Genomic DNA, 8,867 nt, shown 5'->3' on the forward strand with positions numbered 1-8,867 from the left:
AATTTATATAGTAATTTCACAGAGAATAGTCTCTTAATATAATGTTTGTCTAATTTCTTTTTAAATGACGGTCTATTTTTATTTCCTACAAGACTTCTTTCTTGGTGTTTATGTTACCTGGAAACACAATTATGGACACTGAATTTATAGTAAACCCATGACAAATGCAAAATACAACCACATCTTACATGCTAAGAAAAGAGCCACAAGCCCATTAAAACTGAAACATTCCCGCAGCTTTTGTAATGTTTGAAATCCATATGCTCCTTTGTAATTCTTCATTTCAAGACATAAATGAAGAGTGTGTGCACAGTGGTATCAATAAAGCGAACCACAAAAAGTTACTTCATTGTGGCAGGGAGGTTTTAGTCACAGTGAAGTCACAAGGAGGGAGTCGGTATGGTTTAAAACTTCAGTCTTGAACAAAGGTGAATGGCCCCCGCTGACTCCGAATGAATTGATAATGATCTCTGTCTTCAATTAGGCACCATCACAGCTTAGTTTTTATTGCTAGTTCATGACAAGTTAAAAACATTACAACGGACACATTCCTACTCGAATGGTTACCAGTAAGATGTCGCAACGTTCAGAAAAACTAAATCCTGCTTCCATCTGGTGTGGATCCTTGCCAAGAGATCTGCGGTCAAGAATTTAACACATGCTGATTTTAATTGTGTCCTAGTGTCAGCTGGGGAACCCCTTTCTCTATGATCTATTTAATCGTAAAGCATTAAGATAATTTAGTAATGACAATTATCCACGGCTGAACAACATCTTCTGATCATAAGTTAAATACCTGAGAAAGACATAATTTAGTAAAAGGCAAAATCATTACAGTAATTTTACATTGATTAATCACATAATGCTTTCTGTCTTATGATGTAATGACTCATATGAGCAAAAAAGTTTTGTTCATTGATTGTAGTGATTACCAGAAGAGGCCCAAGGCAAAAGATAATGCTGAATTGGAATTTCCCTCGATAAAGAGGTGTACTGTGAGTTGTGTGCACTTTTCCTTGGTGAAATGGCATTGTAGATGATAAAAGGTCTTGTTACAGTCGGTTCACTTACAGTCTGTTAGGTTTCAGAAGTTCTCCAAGAAAGTCTTCACGTCTGATTCAGTATAGACGGAGAACACACAGACATGAAAATGACACAAAAAATAACAAAAGTATCTTAGATATTCAATTTATCCCCCTGCAAAAAAAGTGTAGAAAATCAGTTCTGAATTTATTCAGTCTTTATTTACCTAATTATGCTCATTTTAAGGAGGCTAAACATTTCCCAGTCTTCCTTTAATAAGCATTTCCTCCTTTCATGAGTGGGCAAAAGATGTGACGCTACAGGAGAAACAGAACAGAGGGTAAAAAGATCAATGCAGCAATTACTGGGGCTCCCGCAGGACGTCTCACTAAGAAGGTTTTTAAAAGAATTAGAAAGTTCAACCCCCTGCTGTGGAGCAATGACACATCTGTGGAGAAATGAGTTCTTGCAGGGATCCTTTCCTTTTTCTGGGGAGAATAAAGTTGAGTACTAAGCTTTGGTTTTTCCCACAGGAATATTTGTCTCTTTTCTGTTGTTAAGCCATTAGAGTATGATGGGAAAAGGACTTTTTGATTGGCCTAATGGTGTAGGTATTGGCTCCTAAGACACAGAAATTGAGGACGCTCAAAGAATAGAGGAAAATAAGCATTGTGCGGTACAGCGCAGCGTGCGCAGCTCCCAAGAACTGTTGCCCTCTGATCAGCTTGTTGATATGTTGAATGGTTGCAATCCATTAAATGTTCATTGTGTTGGAGCAAAACATTTGGGGGATTAGAGAAGATTTGTTATTGACTGTCTTAGCAACCCAAACAAAGAGTGTCTTGTGCTGTTTAAGAGATGTCTTAAATTGGCCGCAAAAGATCTTTATAGGCCATGGAATGATGCGGTGTATTTTGATCGTTTGTAAAATTGTTCGCTGCAGTGTGGTATTAGCGGTTATTTCTAATGTATATTAGTTGTTAGACTTAATAACATGCAAACTCACTTTGAAAACAGCACAACAGGAAGTTTCCTCTTTGATGGAAACCTGTAGTTAATTATTCATTTCAACAGCGGAACATGATTCCTTAAAAAAAATAAACATCTTCATCAACAAATGCAGATGTTGTGTCGATAAATACGTAGATAAAATTGTATACTTGCTGATGGATCAAATATTTATTTGAATGGATAAATACTTTTTTGAACATTTGCATTCTACGTTTATTCACAATGAACTCCATACCACAACTGCACTAGCAATTAATGTCTGAACATGTCAAACCAGCAGTTAGGACATGATATCTGAAGCTCCCCCTACTGGCCCTTCTCCTATTAAATCAGAGGAGATGTTCGGTTTGTGTATCACAAACAATTTCTGTTGGTACTGATATTCAGAGATTCCTGCTGTCGGCTACTATGCCCAGCTGCTGAGTTGGCTAAGCCATGGCTATTGAAAAACAGCAGAGCGTTGCTTGTTTTCTTTACCGCTTGGGTTACTGCTCGCTATCACTAATTGAGCAGAATTACACCCGCTTGCTTGCTTTTCTTGGTACTGTGAAAATGTTTGGGTTACTGCAGCAGATGATATGACTATAAAGGTATGTGAAGCAGGAGAATGTATTAGAGATAAGAAAATCGTTTGCTGTTTGACAGAAATATGCTTGGTTTGATGGCAGTGTGCCACAATTTAGTATAGCGTACAGCAAATCTGCCATTCTTGGAAGCACTGTAGGGTAAAAAGTATTAGACCACCAGTGAAAATGCTTCTAGTTTGCATTTTTTTTTTCATTGAATATGTACAGTACATATGTAGTAACAAGAAACATTTCTTATTGTTAATATTCAAAACAATTGTACTGAATAATATTTTTGTGGAAACTGTGATTTTTTTCTTTGATGAATAGAAAGTTCAAAAGAACAATTTAAAAAAAGAAATCTTTCGTAACATTATAAATGTATTTCGTGTCACTTTTGATCAACTAAATGTATTAATTTATTAATTAATTCCTTTAATTAATGTTGTTATCGAAGTAAAACTTTAAAAATGCTAACAATGAAAAATGTATATTTAAATGTTTTAAAAATGTGAATTTGAAAACAAATAAGAAATATTTAGAAAAGACTTTTTTTTTTCCATTTACATTTTATTTTCAATGATCCTAAAACCGTTTGTTTACATCTAGAATATAAATTCATTTTAAATCCTATATTTTCAATGTGGTCTCTGACTTTTGAACCCCATGGTATATACATACAATATACAGAAACAACTGTGTACAAAGTTTGTGGTGTGGGGATTTCCTCTTACGCTGAGGCACATATCCCTGATTCTGCACAGATCTGTGCTTCTGTTATTCATTCGTAAGCAAACCGTTTACCCAGAGAAGAATGAAAGCTCCATTCCAAAATAAAATCTGCATGCTGGTGGTTTCTGATTTGGAGAAAGAGAGAGAGAGGAGAGAAATGAGACAATGCCAGACAAAGAGTATAAAACTGAGGGAGACGTTTCACCTGTGAATTGCGGTCATTAAGATGATGGTGAAGATAACAGAAGCAAGAGTTATTCAGAGGTCATTCGCTATGAACAGCTGGACATGATGAACACTTCTGACCTTGCAGGATGTCTACATCAAGATTCTATGAGTAAACCTCCCACGATGCACTGCACTCACATACAAAATCTGTCTGAAAGATCTCTAAAAGTTTTGAATCAAACAATAAAAAAGTCCAGGAAATGAAGAGCCTATATGAAGAATTAACAGCAGCTTCTGGTCAACTTTTTTTTCTCAGAAATCTTTCAAAGCATCCTGACATCACCTATAAATGTCTGAAAAAGAAAACGACACTGAATAGAAGATGTAGGCATTCACTCTACAAAAGAAAATTTGGTGCACTCTGGGACACCAAAATAATCTATGATCCCTTTTATGCCTCTGCGCATCAGTTCTTCCAGCTTTTCTCTTGGAATGTACAACAAATCCCTATCCACAAAGACCACCGGTTTTCAGAAGAGTATCTTCCCACTTCAGCCAAGCGCTTAACCCTCATACTAATCCCATACGACTGTCTGACAGGTGCTGCTGCTCTGCTACCAACTAACAACCTCTATTTTTATTCACTTTATGGTCTCATTCATTGAATGTTAATGCATTGATTGGAAAACAGTTATTGTTCTGTTTGCTACACTGCAGGGCTCTATGTGATCACTCTGTAAAAATTGTGCTTGGTTTTATTTTGCAGGGGTAGTTTATGTATAACATGTCTACAGTTTGGATTTTGGATACAGTATTTAAAAAAAAATCACTATTTGTATCACTATATTTACTTTTTATGGTACAATAAATGTTTTCATTATTTTTAAATTCACTTTTTGCCACACTATATGGTGTGACATTTTTAAAAGTACAAATACTGAGAAAAAATAATATTATAAAATAAATAAAATGTTAACTGTGCTACATGTGATAACATCTAAATTGTTTCATTCAAGTCAAAAATATTGCAATATATAACACTACTGAATCAACCTACCAACAAAACTAAATTTAGCTGTTAGATCAAATAGACAGCTTTTTAAGGTTTTTTTTTTTTCAAGAAACCACTACAGTAGTTTCTAAATTAATTTGAGAATAACTAGTATAATGTACATGCATGACACTATTACTGAATTATCCAAATATTGTTTAAAAGTTTTAGATGGGCTATAGTCTATCACATCACTGAACATATCGATTTCCCCAAATCCCTTGTGAAAATAAAGTGTGCTTAACTGTATTGAATGTTGCACATAGCGAATTTCAAATCTTAAAAGTATTTTAAAAAAAGCACTGTCCTTGCGGATAATACAATATTAATTAAATAAAATGTCAATTAAGTGCACTTGAAGAGAGTAAAATTTCATGACTGTTTCTAAATGTACTTTGTAATAATGTCAAATTAAAAGTACATTTAAAATCACGATGTTTTAATAATCTTGTTTTAATGATCTTGTAATTATATATATTTAATAACACGGCACACAAGTTTCAATAGCAGAATAGTTTCAAAGACATTACTAATTAAGAAATTGCATATAAAGATGTTCTTAAGTGGGTCAAAAAAGAACTCTAAAGTTCAGCTAACTGCATGTAATATAAATTAATCTATGTAATAGCCTACCTTTTCAATTAATTGTAAATAACATGAAATGAAGTGTCAGATAACACTGAAGTATATTCTTTTATTTCGGTAGTAGGCCTACTCGTTTTAACAGAATGCTTAAGTGCAGGCACTCTTCTCCACAAATGGCATTTTATGCATCTTTTTATACCGTTGTTTGCCCTGTTCTTATGTAATACCATATAGCCTACTCACAGTTGTCTTTACTTTGGTTGTTCTTATCTCGCTGCTACTGATGATCCAAATTACGCTGTGTTGTCGTTCATCGGTGTATTTCAAAGGCACAAAATTATCTGAAGTGTTTCCTGTGAAGCGTCCATGAAATGAGACAAATAGCTCCATCTTGTGTTAAGTGGCAGGAAGTGTGTTACAGTGAGAGCGTGTGTGTGCGCGCTCAGAGGCTGGCATTATCCTTTGAGACCGTAAGCTTGCAAACCACAAATCCATAAACACTTCATTGCAGGTCCATTTTGGAAAAAGCAAGCCTGATCTAACTGAGGACAGGGACTCAATTTCCATCTGGCTTTTCCAGTAAGGAGAGCACGCAAACAACATTATTGACACAGACTTGCACGCTGGGTCTCTTTAAGTTTTAGTCCGCCAAAAAAAGAGACAAAAATGGTAACTATGAGTCAGCTGTGTTCTGGAGATATTATCAGCACTTAAAATCCTGACAGTGAAAGGTTAACAACCCAGTGAGAGCACTAAACTCAGTTTATCCACAAAGAGAAATGGTGCAGGTAATTGTGATATTTACCGAGCAGAGTGTTTGCCGTCAGGGGAGGTGAGGCTGTTTCGGCCCTCCTCGAAACCGCTTAACTTCCACGGACTACAGGACGTATAAATATCACTCTTTAAAAACATCCAGGATTTAGCAGGGATTTATTGAAATTAAATCTAATCGAAATGTTACTGTTTTACTGAATCACTAACACAGATCATAACTGCAAATGCAGTAAAATAAATGCTGAAAAAAAGTTTAGTGATTGACTAATGCAATTATGTTGCATTGTGAGATAATAACAGTAGTTGTATTAAATATGAATTAAACCAACATTTTCAGAGCCAGTGCAACAGTGGTAACACAATTGGTTACATGCAATAAAATATATGCAGAAAAAAAAGTTTAGTGATTGACTTCAAGACTATAACTTAAATTTACAGTGTGGCCAGGGGTGTAATGCACTCATTATTTTTGAGGGGGCACGAGTTATTTATTTTTTATTTTTTTTTCAAACTGAATTATCATGACACATCTTAATTCTCACCTTTATAGATTATGATCTATAGTGGGCTATGGTCAAAGTAACTTAATGTAATATGCACAAAAAAACCTGTTTATATTTAATGTGAATTTAACATTGCAAGTTAATGCGAATAAAAACATTGCATGTTGGCTACATTATCAAAGAACATTTTCACTGACAGTCTAGTTCGAGCACTCTCAAAAATCTCCCATTAAAATCACTGAAGTTTTTTCCTCTCTTTCTTTCTCTCTCTCTCTCTCTCTCTCTCTCTCTCTCTCTCATTGGAATATGTAAATTGATTATATGTCTGTTGTTTTTGTTCTTGCGTTTTATTCTGAATGGATATATTAGGTTATATGTTAAAAATAATAAAAAGTTGATAAAAAAAAAATCACTGAAGCTGTTTACACTGTGAAATTAATATTTTACAGATTCGTACATATCTTTGCACTCTGTTGTTTTTTGATGAGAGAATTCGCCAGAAAGAGTTATTCAGTCAGCGAGCGAGTGAAGAAAACACCGGCATTTTAGCGATGACTCATCTGAACACTTCTGATTGGTCATTGTATTCATAAGCTCAACAGCATCGTGTGTGATTGGTTATAATGCAGAGCTTTACAAACGCTTCTGTCTCAGCACCAGCCAGCGAACGCAGACAATGAATTTAGCAGCTGATGATATGACGCACTGAACGATCTAATCACACTGGTGTGATTGTATTCAAACTGTATTTAATATAGAAAATATTAATCGGCAAATTTTTTTTTTTTTTGTCTATTGGAAGCTGCATTCAAAAACCAGTTGGCTCAAAAATCTGAGGGGGCACCTCGAATGGGCATGACGCCTCTGAATGTGAGTGTGTTATAGTAAAAAAATATCATAACTATTATAATAAAAAATGCCATCAGGGTGAGCAACAAGGAACGTTGTCCTGGGTTGGAAAAAAAAATCATTAGAGTAGAAAAAACAACTACAAATTAAAGTTATTCTTGCCATGCATTCTGGGAACATAAGCGTCAGCATAGTATTACGGAAATCACACTATTACTGTAATGAGTAAAGATTACTGTAATGCACTAGACCTGAACTGTTAAGTCACAGTAATTGTAACAAAGTACAGCAGCTAGTGGCCATGAACATACCATAAGTACAGGTTAAGTTTTGTACAGTGCACTCCTCCATCCCATCATGCACCTCACAGACTCACAGAATAGAGTCTGACAGGGCCCAAGTTGTAATTAGACTGATTACCTCCTGATAAAATCTCCTGCGAGGTTTCAGAGCCTTTATTCACAGCTCGACATTTATGAGTATGTCCTCCTAAAGCAAGCATCTCTATTTAGATAAAGACTGGTTGTCAGAACAAGGGGACGCATGGTGGTATTATGTTACAGTTTTATTCACTCAGGCTATCTGCCACACACATGCACCTGTGTACACATGCACATAAAACAATTCCTGTCTGTGCATTCCATAGCGAGAGAAGCCACTTTTTTTTCTAATACTGATATAAATCCTACAGCAAAATTTCCATTACTGCAAAAATGTTGAATCATAAATTAATTATTCATCAGCTTAAATGATTACCACCTCTACGCTTGCAACTAGAGTTCATGGCCTTTCGTCTGAGCATCTTTGCACCTCTTTGTCTGGGTGATCAGAGGAAATGAGTGTGTCTCCCATCATGCCGTGTATCCACCCACAGTGGCAGGCTTTCATTAGTGCCCTGCATGTTTTACTATCAGCAGGCAAAGACAGAACGATTGTCTCATCCTGCACATTCCACAGCCACTGTGTGTGTGTGTGTGTGTTAAAGTACATTGAAACACAGCAGCTATATTAATACCAACGCTTCTAAATCTATTGGCTGTCTGCGGAATGACTGTATGATGGGTTGTCTATGTTTGTGTGTGTCTCTCTCTGTCTCTCATTCCCTCACCACCGCTCCTGGCACATTCCCAGTCTCCATCTTCCCCTCTATCTTTAACACTGTTGGCTACGCAGCCCAAATTCCTGGAAAATATGAACTTGTGCCGTCTTGCAGGACTCATACTAATACAAAGGGAGTCTTTTCCAACTGTGTAAATAACTCAAAACAACACCTTTCTTCTGCTGAGTGGCAAAGCGATACACTTTAAGCTGAAATCTCTGAATTGCCGTAGCGAGAGAGCGAGGTGGGAAGCATTGAGCCTTGACCCTGTGTGAAGTGAGCCAGTTAGAACAATTGTACGATTTGTTTAACATCAGTGAAAGGAAAGTGTGACATAAGCTTCATTATGATGTCTATATAAATAGGTCTGAAATGAGATCATATCCCAGTCAAAACATCATGTGAGAGTTATCACTGAGGAAAAATGAGAGACAAAGACAAGACTATTGATGCAAACCTTTGGAAATGGATTCTCACCAGATCTTGACTGTCAGTCTGAATATATT

General features: G+C 35.9%; 1 long non-coding RNA gene across 1 annotated transcript; it reads right to left on the bottom strand.

Annotated features, from left to right (window-relative positions):
* Window positions 1–53: 53 nt before the first annotated feature.
* Window positions 54–5,826, bottom strand: LOC122138381. The gene is made up of 3 exons (XR_006155515.1): window positions 5,380–5,826; window positions 1,250–1,340; window positions 54–1,113 (listed from the first exon to the last, which is right to left on the bottom strand). It is a non-coding gene; the product is annotated as an uncharacterized LOC122138381 (long non-coding RNA).
* Between the last annotated feature and the right edge of the window lie 3,041 nt (window positions 5,827–8,867).

The sequence above is a fragment of the Cyprinus carpio genome, chromosome B9 (genome assembly GCF_018340385.1).
Source record: "Cyprinus carpio isolate SPL01 chromosome B9, ASM1834038v1, whole genome shotgun sequence".
Taxonomy (NCBI): Eukaryota; Metazoa; Chordata; class Actinopteri; order Cypriniformes; family Cyprinidae; genus Cyprinus; species Cyprinus carpio.